The sequence below is a fragment of the Danio rerio genome, chromosome 4, assembly GCF_052040795.2.
Source record: "Danio rerio strain M-AB ecotype USA chromosome 4, GRCz13ab, whole genome shotgun sequence".
In the NCBI taxonomy this organism is placed as follows: domain Eukaryota; kingdom Metazoa; phylum Chordata; class Actinopteri; order Cypriniformes; family Danionidae; genus Danio; species Danio rerio.
In genome coordinates this window covers 66,559,551-66,580,632 of record NC_141024.2, presented here as the reverse complement: position 1 = coordinate 66,580,632, position 21,082 = coordinate 66,559,551, and the positions used below count along the sequence as shown (strand labels likewise).

Genomic DNA, 21,082 nt, shown 5'->3' with positions numbered 1-21,082 from the left:
TTAACAAGCTTAACATTTAAAGCAGTTTTAAGTTTAAAGTAGCTTAAAGTTTTGAGTAAATTTTTTTTATTAATTACATTATTTTAAATCTACTTTATTTTGATTGGACTTCAACTGCATATGTGTTATCTACTACAATGCAAAGTTACTTGTCAAATAAATGACCACGGAGCATTAATTTGAGTTTAAGTTATTATCTTGTTCATGAAAACTGCATGCATGGAAAAAGAGAAAAAAATCAGTTAAAGATTTAATAACTCTCCTTAAAAAAACTCACCTTTTATTAGATTTAGATTAGACTTTTATTACATTTAAATGGTTGTTTGTCTCCACCTATTGTCATAATAATGTCATTTCTACAGATTTATTCTGTCATCATTTTGAGTGAATAAATCATTTTTCCATGGTTTAGTAAATCATAGTTTTGGCTTTTCCTACCAGGCAGAAAGGAGCTTTAGTTATTACATAGTTTTATCAAAACTTGTCAATTATTTATTGTCAATTGTTTGCACACAATAATGTTTTGTCTTGGTGATTGGACCTTCCAGTACAGAGACAAAAAGTATATAGTGCAAAGTTCTGCAAACACTAATAATATATTACATGCACAAATGTATAATATAAAATGATAAAGAAAAACAGTATTGCTAAAAAATGTTACTTATACAATATGTGAATTATTTGCAGATATAAACCTCACAAAGACCTCACCAAGATAGGCTACTCTGCATTAAATCATTTAGTAATAATGACCTGTTAAATTAAAATGGTAACTATGTTTAATGTTTATGCAGTAAGAGTTTGATAACTGCTATTGATCTGATATTGGTAATGTATATTTTTGTGTGGAGAAATACATTGATTTAAATTGTCTATTCATTGCCATTATATATTGATAATTGTATATTTTTATGTTTACTTGAGTATCTGTTTATCGTTCACACATTCATAAAGAAGTCACACTGCCAGCACTGAAACACTTGTCACAGTATCTTCTCATTATGTGTGTGTTTAGTTACATTTCAGATTGTGTAGCGAGTAAGCTACAGATTGGAAGGAAAAAAAACTGGGAAAAAAAAACAAAAAACGTGCAAGTTTGTGATCTTTTTGGGATTCATCCGATCTAATTTTGCTGCTAAATTAGAATAAAACAGTAATTTTCATCAAAAATTTATAATATATTTTTACATTTTCTATACCGTGGCAGAACCCCAAAAACTAGAAAAAAAGAAGTGAAAGACGATAGCAAAGTGATAGCTCAAAAGGATAAATAGAAATATTAATTTAGAATCACGGATGACTTGTTTAAGCGCAATAGCTCAAATACATGTCATAAAATAATAATAATAACAATCATAATTTAAATAATGAAATTATAACCTATCCCAATCCTGACATAGCTGCGTTTAAATAATAACTGAAGACGCTCCTTTAATGCATTCGCATGTTAAATTATTTTAAATTAGACGCCCCATCCATAACCAACCTTAAATCATACCTTAACTCTCTGTTTAACTTTTCCAAGTAAACTTTTGTTAAAAATGTTTTGTGACATTCTCATAAAATCTCTCTGGTTTTGAAAATCTTTGTTCGTAATTGTTCTTAGCCCTGTCAATGTTTATCTATTTTTTATTATTATTATAATATTTCCTCTCCTGTTTCTCTTACGTTTATATTCTTTAGCTGTCAATATAATACTTAGCGTCTATGGAAGAAAGAGTCAATAAAGATAGACAATGTGTAACATCATATTCATCAAAAGACGGTTTATGTGCAAGTAACCGCACCGGTCCGAGCAGGTAACGAGCCAGCATGGGAGACAAGCTCCGATAAGATTGCAGAACAACGTCTGTCCCTGGATCCGAGGAGTGAGCTTTACGCGATCACCAGCAGGCTTTCGTTACATAAGGGCAAATATAGATGACTAAACCCTCATTTACTCATTTTACTCATACTTTTTATTATTTATAATGTCCAAGGCATTGATATTAAAATTAAATGCTACTTTTTTGCCTTTATTAGCCTTTTTCTCGCCTGTTTACTGGGTTAAAAATCTTACATTATTCCATCTCCTCCTGCTGGTGAAAGCTAGAGCAGCTGGCGATCTTCAATCTGCAATCTATTGCTTCTCCTGCAGTTCCCGGATGTAATGTTGAATTTTAACAGTCGAATTTGATCCACTGAATTTATGGAAGCGAATATTTGAACTGAAATAAAATGAACTGAAAATGACCTTTTGAATATTATACATCGTATTTTTAAAGGGTATTGAATATTTTGTAAGTGAAATCTGAAAATTGAATATGAATTATTGAATTTTTAAGTATGAAAACGTGTTTGAAATATTTTTCGTTGAAATATTCACAGCTTAAATAAACAGATATGTTAAAATTCAGGACCTAAAAATACAAACCCTGGAATTCAAGTCATAAAAATGCAAGAACTTGTTAATACGGTGTATTATTTTTTTCAGTTTGTGATATTCCACAAGCTTTTTAATTCAAGACTTTAGGCATTGATTTTGTTCCATACACAGGCCTTTATCAGCATTTGTAAAGGTTACTAACGCTCCAGTTTCTTGCAGCACTTCACTGTTCTGAATTCTGACTGTAGTTTGGTTTAATGAAGTTTAATGTCATCTCAGTGTGATCAATGCCTAAATGCTTTATTGAAATAAAGAAGTGTTTAGGTTTAGTCTTAGATTTAATTTCACATTAATTAAAGCAAATGAACATTGAAATCAAAGTGTCTTCTCAACCCTGTTACAGTCTTCACCCCCGTCACTGTATTCTCCACCCTGTGACGTTCATATTGTTTAAGAGAAACAATTAAACATAGAAAGACTTCTTGCTGAGGACCAGCCGCCATGTTAAGCCTGACATTGTGAACATGTGGTTTGGGTAAGACATCTAAAGTTAAAGCTTTTTTAGAGAAATGAAGAGAGCACAGATGCATAAGTTGTATAATTATAATTAAATCACATCTGAATCTAAAACTCCTCAGAAATGTGATGTTTTAGCCATTAAACTGGTTTGAGGCACACATGAGCAACAGGGAAATGTTGGTTTTACAGCAAAAGCTTTGTGAAATCCTATTATTAAACTCAGTTTAGTCCGTTACGGGGTTGAGAATAGCGGCTGTGCAAATAAGAATAAAAGAGAAAATAATATAAAGCTTTAATGGCTGAGGGGGGAAAAGATGATGTTGTGAACGCTTCAATTGTGCCTCATGATGTCGGCTATTTAACAATATCATCAACACACTTTTAAACATGAGTTTGCTCAAGCTGAACTATTAGCCAACGCCAGGAATGAGCCTTATATTCTCTCAACTCTTAAACGTGCGCACACTACAAGATCTGAACACATCGGGTACAGCACACTACAGGACACTATTGAGATGACTGTGCCTGATGGAGCACATCACCCGACTGCAGAAGAACTCTGCTGTTTATTATAGGCCAGCGCACACATATCTGAGCGACTGCCAGAGCGAACAGCCTGCAGAATAAAGACAACAGCTGCTTGTTGAAGAGTGCACATCATGTCCAAACACACGTCTGATATCCTGAGGATTATTCGGGATCAGAGAGAAGACGAAGGCGGATGAACAGAAGGAATGGATATGTGATGATGCTGTAGGGGGAAAGCAGTGTGGAGAGTTTTGTGTAAAGCACCATTGACCAAACGTGTTGGGGATTTACAATGGAGGATTCTGCAGGGGATTGTGGCAGTGAACGCTTCATATGTGTTGTTCACTCTAGTGTCCATGACGAGTGTCTCTTCTGTGCACATGGAGAGACTGTGGATCATCATGGCTATCTGGAGTGTAGACGCTGAACACAATAGTTTGATATGTGGAGCAGAGTTTTCCTGAAATGTGGACAGAATTGGACTCAGTGTAAGTTTCTTCTGGAGCTGGCGATAGTCAGAGACACAGACTGAAATGGCGGCTCATTCACTGTTCAGCTGCTCAAGCAAAACTTGCTCTGCTCACCACAACAAGAACCAGAACAGATGATGAACACCATCAAGAGATTTAGAGATTTAAAGCAATTCTCTCTCTCTCACACACACACACACACACATACACACACACACAAACACACTCTCTCTCACACACACAAACATAGAAACTCTCACACTACACACACACACAGCAGTGAACACATGCGCACACACACACACACACACACACACACACACAAACTCTCACACACACAAACATAGACACTCTCACACTACACACACACACACACACACAGCAGTGAACACATGCACGCACACACACACACACATATGCGCACATACACGCTCACACACACACAAATGCGCACACTCTCTCTCTCTCTCTCTCACACACACACACACACACATACTTGTTTTTGTGCATTGTGGGGGTCACCTGTCACGGTGGTTACGTAATGAGGACCGCCCTTTCTGATGATGTTAGAGACATAAAAAAAAATAGTTTGCCACACAAAAACACAAACTATTTCATAAAATCACTTCAGATTTTGGATATTCCGCAAATTTTTTTTTAGACCTGACACAGTGGTCACTTGTGGGGACATTTCAGGTTTTGTGTAGAAGTGGGGTCCGCCACATACACAACCGATTTTTAGACAAAGTGGGGACCAATTCTACACACACTTTACTGGTTTTGAGACAAAGTAAGGACCAGTTCCAGATACACATTACCGGTATTGAGTCAAAGTAGGGACCAGGTCTACACACACACTACCGGTATTGAGTCAAAGTAAGGACCAGGTCTACACACACATTACTGGTATTGAGTCAAAGTAAGGACCAGATCTACACACACATTACTGGTATTGAGTCAAAGTAAGGACCAGATCTACACACACATTACCGGTATTGAGTCAAAGTAAGGACCAGATCTACACACACATTACCGGTATTGAGTCAAAGTAAGGACCAGATCTACACACACATTACTGGTATTGAGTCAAAGTAAGGACCAGGTCTACACACACATTACCGGTATTGAGTCAAAGTAAGGACCAGATCTACACACACATTACTGGTATTGAGTCAAAGTAAGGACCAGGTCTACACACACATTACCGGTATTGAGTCAAAGTAAGGACCAGGTCTACACACACATTACTGGTATTGAGTCAAAGTAAGGACCAGGTCTACACACACATTACTGGTATTGAGTCAAAGTAAGGACAAGATCTACACACATATTACTGGTATTGAGTCAAAGTAAGGACCAGGTCTACACACACATTACTGGTATTGAGTCAAAGTAAGGACCAGATCTACACACACATTACTGGTATTGAGTCAAAGTAAGGACCAGGTCTACACACACATTACCGGTATTGAGTCAAAGTAAGGACCAGGTCTACACACACATTACCGGTATTGAGTCAAAGTAAGGACCAGGTCTACACACACATTACCGTTTTTTAGTCAAAGTAAGGACCAGGTCTACACACACATTACCGGTTTTTAGGCAACGTGGGGATCAGATCAGCACCCTTACTAATATTAAATTTTAAACCTCAATCAAGTAAATCAAATTTGACAGTAAACTACTTTAGAATTTTCATTTGAAGAGCAGGTCAGTTTATAAAAAATGTAATTTGAATACAGAAGGAACCTCAAGATCCAAACAGGAAATGGTCCAGAATAGATTTAATAAATGTTATATTTAATATAAATAATTTCCACAAAACCTTTAAACACAAAAAAACAGTAAACACAAAATCCATGAAACTCTCTTGCATGTCTAAAAGCAGTTCTCATTGGGTATAACAAGCTTCCACATAACTCTTCCATGTCTGCATACACATTTAGTTAAGTGCAATAGCAAACAATATTAAATGGTTAGTTCACCCCAAAATGAAGATTCTGTTATTAATTCCTCTCCTTCATATTGGTTCAATCCCTTGCTGTCTATGGAGGATGAGGAGTTCTTGCACTTCTTCTAAGTTATCTTCCTTTGAGTCTGAAGATGAATGAAGGTCTCAGGGGGTTAGAGTGAGATGAGGGTAATTAATAATATAATGTACATTTTTGGGTAAACTCTTAAAACCCACCAGTATGTTCTATTTCTGTTTCTGTCGTATTGTAACTATTTGAAAAAAAAAAAAAAACATTAAAAATATTTAAAAATATATTAATAAAGAACTGAACCCCACAAATGCACAGAGACCTTCATCATATAACCAAGCAACCAAAACTCCAAATAGACATCATTTGTTAAGCATTAACTCTACATTAATAGTAAGCAGTTTATAAACACAGCTAGATGCTCTATTGTTGACTTATAAGCATGTGTAATGTGCTCAATTTTTGTGTTTTCATACTTTGTTTATAATTCATTTTTCATAACTAAATGAAGTATTGCATTATTTACAAACTGTCTAAGAATAATTGGTGTTTTTTAAGATCATTAAGAATGAGTAAATAAATGATTAAAAAACTATATAAATGAACATTTATACATTTACTATTCAGGCATATAATGAGGGCTAAAAAAAAAGAAAAAAAAAATGAAAATCCAATCGGTTCACTCTAAGCAGAATTTATATTTTTTCGGTTCTGTTCTTGCGTTGCTTAATAGACAAAATATTCCGAAAACAGTTTTCTAGAAAAAAAAAAAAAAAAAAACTTTATTTAATTACAAAGTATTGCAGGGCTCTAGAGTGCTCTGTTTTTTAATGGTGCAACTAAAAAATCTATACGAGGGGTAAGATTAAATGAATTTTCAATAAGTATCATTAAAGATATATTTATAATATGAACTTGCTTTTGGTTATTGATTGACAAGCTGTTTAAAGGTGCTACACACAGCCCCACACCTTGGTATCGAGCGCAGGCCCGGCGCTACATTTAGATGTTGTATAATATGAAATAGCAATAAAAATTATGAAAATTGTTATGAAATAGTTTTTCAGTTATGTAGCCGAATAAAAATATTTAGTACACTGCACAGTGCAATTATTATTTAAATTTATTATATCCATTATTATTAATATTAGTAAAATTGACAAAACACAGAACTCTTTTGAACGTTTGCTTTCATTTTGACATGCTAAAGCGCACTTTTACAGTTTTGTAAAGAAACATCCCATTATGCAGCAGCAGACAAGTTAGGACACTTAAAAATGCCTTTTGCGTTCAAAGATGAACGGCCTGTGACGTCAAGTTTACATTGTTATAAATTAAATAGATATAGCCTAGTGTGTAAGTGAATTTGCTGCAGATCCACCTCTCACATGTGCTGCAGGTAGGGTAAATGATAAATCTTTTTAAAAAATTTACTTTAGGCTATACTGCTATTTGCCCATGCAAAATTAAACACCAGAAAATATATCGTAGGCCTATATTAAGAGCTAAATTACAGTTAGCATCATAATTAGTTCAATTATGTGCTGTAGGCTATTGATTGACCAACACCCCCTGTATTTAGTTTACACACTGCAGGTCTACACTTCTGATGTGTATTTTGAATTACTTGTTTTAAATGACAGTAAGACATGCTATATTTAGTTTTTATTGTAAAATATACATTATAATCCAGTACAAAGTAAAATAATATTTATTAATGGCCTATTGGCAGCGTATAGCCGTTAAGCTTATAGTCTAAGCATGTCATTTTATTATTATTAACATAAATTACAAACTAGCATCCTTATGATTTTATTTCGTTTCTGTATATTTTTATCAAACGAAAAATGCAATGAGTTATACTTTGGTTTTAATTTTATTAGAAATTTAATAGCCGTTTAGGCAACACTACTTCTACATGTCATTGGCTCTGATTGCGTTTTTTACAGATAACCTATATACAAAGAGTTTTATTAAACAAGTGCACTACCACAAGATATTTTTGTAGGTGTAAAAATCTAAAAAGTATCATTATCATATTCTTGCCTTATTCATCTTTAATATAAATATAAAATTTAACACATTCATTGATTAAACTAGGGATGCTAACGATTACTCGATTGATTTATTGTCGGTAACCCTTTAAAACCGATAGACCTTATCGATGACTGATTAAGCATGGGCATTTAATAAGTTATGCTTTGCTCTTTGAGATGCGTCCACGATTTCACACATTACATAATCAAGTGTGCGCAGTTTAGGCTACGTTACCCTTTTTTAGACAGTCGTGCACTCTCTTGACTTTGCATATTGGTTATGCACATATTGGTCATACCTATTATGCTCAGATCTCGTTTATCCGCTGGTGCTGCCATTAATCCGCTGGTCAAGTAATCAAAAAGTAGGCTACATGACGTTTAATTATGGGCAGGTTATTAAGACCAAACATTGGTTGTGTAAACTTTATTACGTTCTCTAAAATTTTGAAGTGTTTTATGCTACATTATCTTTTTATAGACTGGCATAGGCCTAAATACGCATCACGGCCAGACATTTATAGTTTATATAAAAACGAGCGTCACCGTCGCATTTGTTCACATGCTTTAAATTAATGCTTTTTGTCTCCCAAATTCATATAATAAAGAGAATGATAAAATAACATTATTAACCGTTTAACTGTAAACGTTTCTGTTCAGAACGATTAAAGTTGACCTTTTTTTTCGGTTTTCGTTTCTGTTCCTGAAAAATGTCATTTGATTCTGTTTTTCGTTTCCGTTCCTTGAACCGGTTTGGAGCCCTGCATATAATACGTTTTTCTGCATGTTAAATAATGCTTTATTAACTCAACTTCATGCAGTTTTGTGATCTAATCTAAAGAGAGGACTATTGATGCTTTATAAATCCCTTATAAATGACAATTAAAGGCTCAGAATCATTCATTTATTCATTTATTTTCATTTTGGTTTTCTCTCTTTATTAATCCGGGGTCGCAACAGCGGATTGAACCACCAACTTATCCAGCACGTTTTTATGCAGCAGATGCCCCTCCAGCTGAAACCCATCCCTGGGACACATCCTTACACATACACACTCATTTACTACGGACTATTTTAGGCTACCCAATTCACCTGTACCGCATGTAGGAGCACCTGGAGGAAACCCACACTAACACAGGGAGAACATGCAAACTTTACACAGAAATGCCAACTGACCCAGCCAGGGCTCGAACCAGCGACCTTCTTGCTGTGAGGTGACAGCACTACCTACTGTGCCACTGCGTTGCCAGGCTCAGTATCAAATAAACAATAAGTATTTGCAATCGTACCTAAACAAATACAATTACTGTAAATTTTAAACATTGCTGAATAACAGGAGTGTCGAAATACAACATCATTTGATAAAACAACAATATAATAATTTAACAATACATTACGTGTAAAGCAATTTTATATTTAGACAAGATTGCAATGATTTACTTTTCATTTGATACAGTTTCATTTGAGCATCTTGTAATAAGTAGAAATTAATAGTAATTTTTCCTCTATATAATGTAACTGAGCCTTATATTGTCATTTATAATGGATTTATAAAGCATGAATAGCCCTCGCTTTAGATTAGATCACAAAACTGCATGAAGTTGAGTACAGAATTTTTTTAATAAGATTGCAAAGATTTATTGTTCATTAGATACTGAGCCCTAAATTGTCATTTATAAGGTATTTATCAACTATAAACAGTCCTTAGGTCACAAAACTGCATGAAGTTGTGTTATTATAGCATTTACTAACACACATGGTTACAATTACTATATGCCTGAATATAACATGTATAAATGTTCATTTGAATAGTTTATTAATCATTTATTAACTCATTCTGAATTATCTTAAAAACCACCAACTACTCTTATATACAAATAGTTTGTAAATAATGCAATACATAATATAGTAATGAAAAATGAATCAGTAACAAAGCATGAAAATACAATTTAGTCAAGTCAAGAATGCAGCGTTTGAAGCTGTATTTATAAACTGCTTCCTAAGTCTATTTATGTAGAGTTAGTGCTAAACTAATGATGTATAGTGTGCAGTTACTATGAAAGTGTTATTCAGAGTCGAGATTCAGTTTTTAATATAAAAATCCAAAGCTGACCAATCTCTGGTTTTTAGAGCCAATGGTTCAGCTTTCACCACAGCATGTACTTCCTGTTTGCTCCAGGATCTTCTCTTTATGGGACCTATGGGTGGTTAAAATATAAAAAAGTGGTTTTAGTTGCATAAATGTTCAGTCATTTTTACAACATGTGCTGTTATGTTAGTTTAATATTGTGATAGAAAATGCTAGAAAAAAATGTCTTGCCTATTATTAAAAATACTTAAGATGGAGATGGATTAAAAAAATACTTACTATTAAATTCAAAACTGGTTAATGGGGTTACACTTTATTCCATAGTCCAGTTTAGACATTCTTCTAACTATGCGTAACTCTGCAACTACGTTAATTATCTCACCGTAAAGTATTATGTATTAGAGTATTTGCATACTGTTAGAATGTTCAATAAGACTAACGCTCATCTGATTATCAGTAGAGCAGTGGTTCTCAAACTGTGGTACGTGTACCACTAGTGGTACGCGGGCTTCCTTCTAGTGGTACGCGGAGGAATGAAATATGTCATGTACATGCTACATATATTTTAAAATTTATCAAAAATGATGTATATAATATGCCATATATGACATATAGCCTATATTTCTGAGGTAATCTGCCACGTTTTTTTATCTGAGCAGAGTTGTAGCCGCTTTACTGAGCCTACTACGCTACTGTATTTCAATACTGCTCATTTTTGGTGGTACTTGGAGAGACAATTTTTTTCTGAGGTGGTACTTGATGAAAAAAGTTTGAGAACCACTGCAGTAAAGTATTAGCAGACTGTTAGCTCAAGTTTAGCTCAAAACACTACACTGTAACACATATCTGTTCATTACCAGTTCCTGTATTTTGTGATTTAAAAGTGTTTTTTTTTTTTTTTTGGTGGTGAATTGCATTATGGGATGTTGATCTCTGCTCTGTGCACTTTTGATGTTGAAAATTCAACTCTACAGTTTAACAAAGTGACTTTTACTGACATTTTAGTAGTTTGAAATAATATAATGTATAAGAAATAATATATAGAGATAAATAAGTCTTTAGAATAACAGAAAATGTACCGGCAGTTTATTACAAGGTTTCTGTAGCATAATATACAACAACAACCCAAACAAAAAGTCACTTTTTTTTTTACTTTTTAAGATTAAAAGTTGTTGGAAGAAAGATCAAGATCCCATAATGCAATTCAAAAGCAGAAACAAACAGATTTCATAAAAACATGAATCACAAATTATGAAAAACTGCTAATTTAATTATTATTACTTATTTTTATTAATTTTAGAGTGTAGAGTATTAGCTGACAGTTAAGGTTACCTCAATAAAACTGACTCTCATTGGTCTCAGTAAATAGTACAGCAGACTGTTAGGTTACGCTCAAAATTAGTACAATATGACTAACTCTTATATAAATTTAGTAGAGCATTAGCAGTGTTGATTCTAACAGACAGTCTAATGGCTGTTAGTTGACAAGTAGTTGCAGTTACTTGTAGTTAGTAGTAGTAGTAGATTATCAAAATAAAGTGTAACCAGATATGCAATTAGTATATTTTTCCAAAGTATTTAGCAATATTGTTTAACTAACATGAAATGAGACATCAAGTGCAACTGTACTGAAATCATCATGGAAGTAATGTGCTTCTGTCCTGTTTTACCCTACATGTTATGTAAATGAGCTTGTGCATTTGGACTTGTACAATAACACAAGTCAGTCACAAATTAACTTTAATGATCATACCTCTCTTTTTTGTGAATGCTGGGTCTGCTTCACTATCTTCACAGACACTGTACCATGGTGACGATACTTGAGGGGACTCTGAAAGTAAAAATCAAGTCTGAGAGTTGACTTCTCTGCAGAAAGCTTACCAAAATATTTTTTTGATTTTGTGTTGTTCTTTTTAATGGGTAAAATCGTGTGATGGTAGCTTAAATATAGTTTTCAAACATAGCACATACATATCATGATAAAAATTAACATTCTGAAAAAAGAAAAATTCTGATCAGAAAAATAAATAATATTTTTACCTTTTAGATTGGACTTCACCTCCTCCAAAATCACGATCCACTGTAACTTTCTCTGAATGTAAAAACCCACACAAAAATACATCATTTAAAACAATATGGTATATGTTTGCAAATACAAATGTGTATATAACATCCAGAAAATCTGGCACTGTATTACATGTTTGTGTGTAAACCCACGATTTGATCAAGATTCCACCCTTTAAAATCTGCCGAGCGTCTGTTTTCAAGTCCCAGAAAAACTGAGTTGTGGGAACAGAGCAGTTCTCTTCTGCAGTCATACAGTCATAACTCACATACATATGAAGAGTTTGGTTGCAAAATGCGATAAACGGCATTTTTTGACATTTGGATTTTATTATTGGAAATCACTGTTCAGATGTACCTTAATCTATGTGTGAATTGCTGCCATTAATAACATTTAAGAATGCACATTTTAGGCCAAGTACAAAACGTATTTTTTTTTCACAAAACGCAATATCCGTCAGACCAGTTTCTTTACAAAGTGCGATATAACAGTTAGAGAACGTTCAGGATGCGGCGCGAGCTTAGCATCCCCTGGGAAGAGGGTCATCGCCGGTGAAGTGCTCAGAGTTTGCTCATTGATTTAGCGATAGAAGATGAAGTCTTCAACTTCACAAAAATGTATAAAAAGGCCACAAAAGTGGACCAGAATAAGATACTTCTGCGTCAACAATACACAAATGCAGCAGGGAACGAGTCTCCGCTGATGTCAAGAGAAGGCCTAGGAGCGCCTTTTTTCCTACTCCCCATCACAAGATACCTGTCTGCAAGGCGACATTTCCAAGTGTCCTTTATAAGTTTATTTTTTAAATAATTTCTTACATGTAGCTGAGTAGCCTATCTGAAGATTTATTTATGCGGTTGCACCTATTATTTATAATTAATTCTTGTTGTTGTTGATTTATTACAAAGGAACTTAAAGGGCACATGTTGTTATGGAGAAAACGGTTTAGCTTTTTCACAACCAAATAAATAAGCTATTATTATTATTATTACAGTGAAATAATTAATTAAATATGACATAGCGAGGCAAGTTTGTGTCACGGACTCAGCTCCGCCCGCTCTAATCATACAGGTTTGGTTTTCTGCAGCGGTGTGGAAGGAGCCGCCCTCCACTCTTTCTGTACCAAGCTAAAGGTCATTTATCTAACTAACTTAATCTTACTTATCAAACAAAACATTGATTCACTAGCTTTTGGTAATGGTATTAATGTAGTATAATATAGCCTAAGGTGGATGTAGCGTTTTGCAAAAAAAAAAAAAAAAAAAGTTATGTTATGTTGTGTACATTCTGGCCAAATCTAACTTAGAATCTTATTATTATTAATCAATCTTTGCATATATTATTCCATATATTTATGGTGTATAGTTTTTTTTTAACCAATTTAAGATGTTTGACAATGTGGGTTGGATTAATATGTAGCATTTTGGCATGTTTTTTTACTTAATTATAGATATAAAATTAAATAAAAAATATCCTGGATTTGAAAATATTGTGTTCCTGGCTTTCACTGAGCTCAAGTTATAGTTTAATGTACAGAAATTGTGAATGAACTTGACTGTTAATGTCCTGAAAAATAATGTCAAAATAACCAACATTTTTTTAAATGGATATATCTCGTTCTGCAATGAAACTCTTTATATACAGTTGAAGTCGGCATTATTAGCCCCCCTGAATTATTAGACAGCTTGTTTATTATTTCCCCAATTTCTGTTTAACGGAGAGAAGATTTTTTTCAACACATTTCTAAACATAATAGTTTTAATAACTATTTCTAATAATCATTTCTAATAATGGACTTATTTAATCTTTGCCATGACGACAGTAAATAATATTAGACTAGATATTCTTTAAGACACTTCTATACAGCTTAAAGTGAAATTTAAAGGCTTAACTAGGGTAATTAGGTTAACTAGGCAGGTTAGGGTAATTAGTCAAGTTATTGTATAATGATGGTTTGTTCTGTAGATTATCGAGAAAAAAATATAGCTTAAAGAGGCTAATAATTTTGTCCCTTAAATGGTGTTTAAAAAAATTTAAACTGTTTTTATTCTAGTCAAAATAAAACAAATAAGACTTTTTCCAGAAGAAAAAAATATTATCAGACATAGACAGCAGTACTCAAGGTTCGCGGTCTCCACTATGTCAGGCCTTACTGTGTGTGTATTCAGGACTAAGTGTGTTTCACAGCTTCTCTAACATGCCTCTGGTCCCCACAATGTTACACTAGTGCATACATTCAAAAATTAGGACACACACTCTGTTTCATTTCTATATTTTGATTAAGTTAAATAATTACAATGAAATGCACCACTACTACGACAACAACTACTACTACAACAACAACTACTACTACAACAACAACTACTACTAATAATAATAATAACAACAACAATAATAAACACACCTCATCAGAGTTGTGGGTCACGTACTGGAGCAGAGCAGTTCTCTTCCTCTGTCATATGGTCATCCTTCAATAAAAGCTGAATAAAAAAAATAAAAAATATATATTAGTTAGACAGCAGTACTCAAGGGTCCCGGTCCCCACTATGTCAGACCTTACTGTGTGTGTATTCAGGACTAAGTGTATTTTACAGCTTCTCTAACATGCCTCTGGTCCCCACATTGTTACACTAGTGCATACGTTCACCAATTAGGACACACACTCTGTTTCATTTCTATATTTTGATTAAGTTAAATAATTACAATTAAATGCACCACTACTACAACAACAACTACTACTACTACAACAACTAGTAATAATAACAACAACAACAACAACAACAATATTAATAAACACACCTCATAAGAGAGTTGTGGGTCTCATACTGGAGCAGAGCTGTTCTCTCCTTCTGTGATATGGTCATACTTCAGCAAACCTGAATATAAAAAATATATATATTACTTAGACAGCAGTACTCAAGGGTTCCGGTCCCCACTATGTCAGACCTTACTGTGTGTGTATTCAGGACTAAGTGTGTTTCACAGCTTCTCTAACATGCCTCTGGTCCCCACAATGTTACACTAGTGCATATGTTCATACATTAGGACACACACTCTGTTTCATTTCTAGATTTTGATTAAGTTAAATAATTACAATTAAATGCACCACTACTACAACAACAACTACTGCTACTACTACTACTACTACTACTACTACTACTACTACTACTACTATTACTAATAATAATAACAACAACAACAATAATAAACACACCTCATCAGAGTTGTGAGTCTCGTACTGGAGCAGAGCAGTTCTCTTCCTCTGTCATATGGTCAACTTTCAATATAAGCTGAATATAAAAAAATTTATATTAGTTAGACAGCAGTACTCAAGGGTTCCGGTCCCCACTATGTCAGACCGAACTGTGTGTGTATTCAGGACTAAGTGTGTTTCCCAGCTTCTCTAACATGCCTCTGGTCCCCACAATGTTACACTAGTGCATGGGTTCACCAATTAGGACACACACTCTGTTTCATTTCTAGATTTTGATTAAGTTAAATAATTACAATTAAATGCACCACTACTACGACAACAACTACTACTACTACTACTAATAATAATAATAATAACAACAACATTAAACACACCTCATCAGAGATTTGTGGGTCTCGTACTGGAGCAGAGCAGTTCTCTTCCTCTGTCATATGGTCAACTTTCAATATAAGCTGAAAAAAAAAATATATATATATATTAGTTAGACAGCAGTACTCAAGGGTTCCGGTCCCCACTATGTCAGGCCTTACTGTGTGTGTATTCAGGACTAAGTGTGTTTCCCAGCTTCTCTAACATGCCTCTGGTCCCCACAATGTTACACTAGTGCATATGTTCATACATTAGGACACACACTCTGTTTCATTTCTAGATTTTGATTAAGTTAAATAATTACAATTAAATGCACCACTACTACAACAACAACTACTGCTACTACTACTACTACTACTACTACTACTACTACTACTATTACTAATAATAATAACAACAACAACAATAATAAACACACCTCATCAGAGTTGTGAGTCTCGTACTGGAGCAGAGCAGTTCTCTTCCTCTGTCATATGGTCAACTTTCAATATAAGCTGAAAAAAAATATATATATATATTAGTTAGACAGCAGTACTCAAGGGTTCCGGTCCCCACTATGTCAGACCTTACTGTGTGTGTATTCAGGACTAAGTGTATTTTACAGCTTCTCTAACATGCCTCTGGTCCCCACAATGTTACACTAGTGCATACGTTCACCAATTAGGACACACACTCTGTTTCATTTCTAGATTTTGATTAAGTTAAATAATTACAATTAAATGCACTACTACTACAACAACAACAACTACTACTACTACTACTAATAATAATAATAATAATAATAATTATTATTATTAAATTTAAACACACCTCATCAGAGGGTTGTGGGTCTCCTACTGGAGCAGAGCAGTTCTCTTCTTCTCGTCATTTGGTCATACTTCAATAAAAGCTGAATATAAAAAACAAAAAATAATAATTAGACAGTAGTACTCAGGGCTCCCGGTCCCCACTATGTCAGACCGTACTGTGTGTGTATTGAGGACTAAGTGTGTTTCACAGCTTCTCTAACATGCCTCTGGTCCCCACAATGTTACACTATTGCATATGTTCATAAATTAGGACACACACTAAGTTAAATAATTACAATTAAATGCATTACTACAGCAACAACAACAACTACTACTACTACTAATAATAATAATAATAATACTAATAAACACACCTCATCAGAGAGTTGTCGAAGCAGTTCTCTTCTGCAGTCATATGGGCATCCTTCAATGAAAGCTATTTAAAAACAGCTTTGTTATATAAGTCATGTCATGACTATAAAGCTTTCATGACAGTCTTATGAACCCCCTTTAAAGTAAAGCATTACCCAATTAATTTAACTTTTTTTTTACCCATTAAGACAAGAAGAAGATATTAAGAGATTGATTTCATTATCTCTTATGGATGATGCAAACTCTTTATTTTTGAACAGATTTACCCTTAATCTATATTAACATTAAAAAACTCTTAGCTGAGGACTTCCGGTTCGAGCAATGTAGAGAACGGTCGCGTGCGTATGAGCCTCCTGACAACTTTACCTTAAATATCAGTTTAATAATCTTCTTAACACATTAGGTTGAAACTGGTGACTTTTAAGCAGACGTGGATGCAAAATGCCGGGTTCCAAAACGAAAGCTGACCAAGATCCGAAGAAAACTTCGATAAGCAGCAAGCTGGCTAAAATGGCGATGGGTGACTCGGAGACGGAGGAACTTTCTCTAAATAAACTGACATCGGAGTTGGAAAAACAACGCGAAAACCTCAAAGACGATATGAGTGCTCTAATCAAATCTTCCCTTGCACCAATTCAACATTCTATTGAATTGTTTAAAGAAACTGTTGACACGCTCGGAAAACGCCTCACTACTGTGGAAACAACTGCCGGGGAAAACTTTGAGGCTCTCAATAGAGCTGAGGCGGACATCGCAGCGCTGAAAGCATCGAACGAAACGCTGTTAGATCGTCTAGATGACCTGGAAAATCGTTCACGCAGGGCAAACCTCCGGATTATAAACGTCCCCGAAGACAGCGAAAGCGGAACAGACATGATCAAGTTTACTTCGGATCTACTAAAAGACGTGCTGGGAGAGCAGGTGTTTGAGAAACCACCCGAACTGGAAAGGGCACATCGAGCGCTTGCGCCTAAACCCAGAGATGGACAACCTCCAAGGCCCATCATCGTCTGTTTTCATCGTTACCAAGAGAAGGAACGAACCTTGCAGTGGGCCAGACAACACGAGCTGCAATACCGAGGGAAAACCATCAGATTTTACCCTGACCTGAGCGCAGCTCTCAGCAGGAAGCGCGCTGCTTTCAAGAATGTCAAAACGAAGCTCTATCAAAAAGGGATTCGTTTCAGACTTCTTTACCCTGCCCGTCTGCGTCTTACTTATGACGGGGAAACTCTCACCTTTGATTCAGCTCCAGATGCCGAAGCCTTCTATGAACGGCAAATTAACACGCCCGCAGCTGCTGGAAAGTGACTTTTGCTGTTCCCAATTCGTTCCTAAATACTTCAGAAAGTTACGAGGTCATCTACTTCACTTTATTTTAATCATCATCATTAATCTTTTTACTTTTCTTTATCGTTAAAATGCACACTTCAACACGAGAGGGCATTATTAATATTAAACAGCGGACGGTCACTCACAGACTGCTATTTTTGCTTTGCAATATAATACTGTAAGGACAGATGGACAATTTTTTTCCCTCATTTTAGCTAGTTTCACTTAAAACTGCTAACGCTATCTTGTTTTTTCTTTTTTTTTTTTAACCTAATTTTATTTTTATAATTACCATTTATAAACGTATGATGCGTGTATGTCGGAGACTCAGTTGTTTAGTTATAAATCGAGTCGCTGGGAGTGCAACTAGGTTTGTGGAGTCCTGCAGCTTACCTTAGTTCCGAAGGTAAACATAGGAAAAGGTGTTCTGATGTTCAAGGGTTGGTTCACTGCCTCGGGGTTTTTATGTTTGTTTGTTTGTTTTTCTCTTTTTTTATTTTCTTTTTTGATATTTTCTTTTTATCATTTATTATTTATTATTATTATATATATTATCTGAGTGATGACAGAGATACAGAAACACTTAGCTGTGTGTTACCTTTTGTCTATGTTCCATTATGTCTATCTTAAACAGAGGAGGAATGACAGGAAAGTCATTCATTAGGTTTACTTCATGGAATGTTAAGGGTCTTAATGGTCCTGTTAAGAGGTCAAGAATCTTCTCTCATCTTAAACGTCTTAAATCTGACATAATTTTCCTTCAGGAGACACATTTACTCAATTCAGATCATCTTAGATTACAGAAACCATGGGTTGGACAAATTTACCACTCTAAATTTAATGCTAAAGCAAGAGGTACAGCTAAAATAATAAATAAAAACATTCAGTTTTCAGCTTCTAATATTATTTCTGATCCTCAAGGTCGCTATATTATAGTATCAGGGAAACTATTTCAAACTCAGGTCTTGCTGGTGAATGTTTACGGCCCCAATTGGGATGATAAGAAATTTGTAAGCAAACTGATAGCTGCTTTACCCAATTTTAATTCGCATTATTTGATATTAGGGGGTGATCTCAATTGTGTAATGGATCCAAACTTGGATCGCTCTAACCCAAAAACACAAGCACTTTCCAAAATGGCAAATGAAATGCTAACCTTTATGAACCAGACAGGCTGTGTAGACCCTTGGCGCTTTTTTAACCCTCACAGCAAGACCTTCTCTTATTTTTCTCATGTACATCACTGTTATTCAAGAATTGATTATTTTTTCATAGACCAAAGTCTCCTCTCTTCAGTAAAGGGTATAGAATATTCTGCCATTGTAGAATCCGATCATGCACCTCTACTACTTGACCTCTCTTTTCCGAGTAACTTTACGAGCTACACGTGGCGATTAAAATCCTCACTATTGTCAGATGAATCATTCTGCCAACACATATCTTCTTCAATTGACAATTTTTTAGAATTCAATTCAACAGAACATATTTCCCCCTCCCTGTTATGGGAAACATTAAAAGTAGTGCTTAGGGGAGACATTATATCATATACCGCATTTATTAATAAAGAGAGGGAGGAAAAAAGGTTGCATCTAATTGATGAAATATCCAAAATTGATAATCAGTATTCTACATCTCCTTCACCAGAACTCTATAAGGAAAAAATCGGTCTCCAGACACAATATAATTTAATCTCAACTAGCCATGCAGAACAGCTTATTCTTAGATCGCGGGGTTATTTTTATGAGCATGGTGATAAAGCTAGCCGATTTTTAGCCCACCAACTTAAATCCAGATCATCAGCACAATATATTTCTGAAATCGCAAATGATGAAGGGGAATTAACAACTGACCCCCTTCAAATCAATAACATATTTACAAACTTTTACTCTAATCTTTATGCATCTGAAGCATCTAAGGACCCATTTAAACTGATAGAGTTTTTTAATAAAATATATACTCCCAACATTTCATTAGATCATAAAAAAGACCTAGACCGCCCCCTTCAGTTGCATGAAATATCTGAGGCCATATCAGCTTTACAGAGTGGCAAGACCCCAGGCCCTGATGGCTTTCCCATCGAATTCTATAAGAAGTTTTCTGCTAAATTATCCCCACTTCTTCTAAACATGTTTGTACATTCTTTTTCTCAGGGAACTCTACCAAACTCTCTCAATGAAGCACTGATTACGCTTTTGTTGAAACCCCAAAAAGATCCAACTAAATGTAGTTCATATCGCCCAATTTCTTTATTAAATGCAGATGTCAAAATCTTAGCAAAATTATTAGCTATCCGCTTAGAATCTCCTCTACTTAATATCATCTCTGCTAATCAGACCGGTTTTCTAAAAGGACGTCATATTTTTTCCAACATCCGCTGTCTCTTAAATGTCCTCTACACCCCCCCATCTCAGGACGTACCTGAAATTGTAGTATCATTAGACGCTGAAAAGGCATTTGACCGAGTGGAATGGGATTATCTTTTTTTCGCTATGAATAAATTTGGATTTGGCCCCAGTTTTATCAAATGGATCCAATTGTTGTACTATTCTCCATTTGCCTCTGTGCTTACTAATAAATGGAGGTCTAAAATCTTTCCCTTATCAAGGGGCACTCGGCAGGGGTGCCCACTTAGTCCCCTTTTATTTACAATCGCAATAGAGCCACTGTCTATAACATTAAAATCTATACCTGCTTTTCATGGAATAGTTAGGTGGGGGGTCGAACACAAGCTCTCATTATATGCTGATGACCTACTTCTCTACATTTCAGATCCTCTGTCATGCATCGGCGACATTCTCAAAGTTTTAAATGATTTCGGAACCTTCTCAGGCTACAAGTTAAATATTTCCAAAAGTGAATGTATGCCTGTAAATACACTTGCCAGGCAAATGCCCGACTCTGTGTTTCCCTTCCACATGACAAGATCCGAGCTTAAATATTTGGGTATTATTAT

The 21,082-nt window shown here is 34.8% G+C and overlaps 1 protein-coding gene and 2 long non-coding RNA genes across 3 annotated transcripts in view; 2 read left to right on the top strand and 1 right to left on the bottom strand.

Annotated features, from left to right (window-relative positions):
- The window catches only part of LOC137490987 (uncharacterized), a 40,900-nt gene extending 26,133 nt beyond the window's left edge, over positions 1-14,767 (bottom strand). The window contains exons 1-4 of the transcript XR_015942662.1: positions 14,686-14,767; positions 12,030-14,277; positions 11,743-11,820; positions 9,888-10,098 (exon numbers count right to left, since the gene is read on the bottom strand). The gene's annotated coding sequence lies outside the window, so the exon portion shown is untranslated. Of the gene's footprint in view, positions 10,099-11,742; positions 11,821-12,029; positions 14,278-14,685 lie in introns of the transcript that reaches the window.
- On the top strand, positions 2,862-3,849 carry LOC148682344 (uncharacterized). Its single transcript, XR_015942981.1, has 2 exons — positions 2,862-2,957; positions 3,801-3,849. It is a non-coding gene; the product is annotated as an uncharacterized LOC148682344 (long non-coding RNA).
- LOC147845215 (uncharacterized) lies at positions 4,332-6,161 on the top strand. Its single transcript, XR_015484497.1, has 2 exons — positions 4,332-5,371; positions 5,458-6,161. It is a non-coding gene; the product is annotated as an uncharacterized LOC147845215 (long non-coding RNA).
- Positions 14,768-21,082: the final 6,315 nt, after the last annotated feature.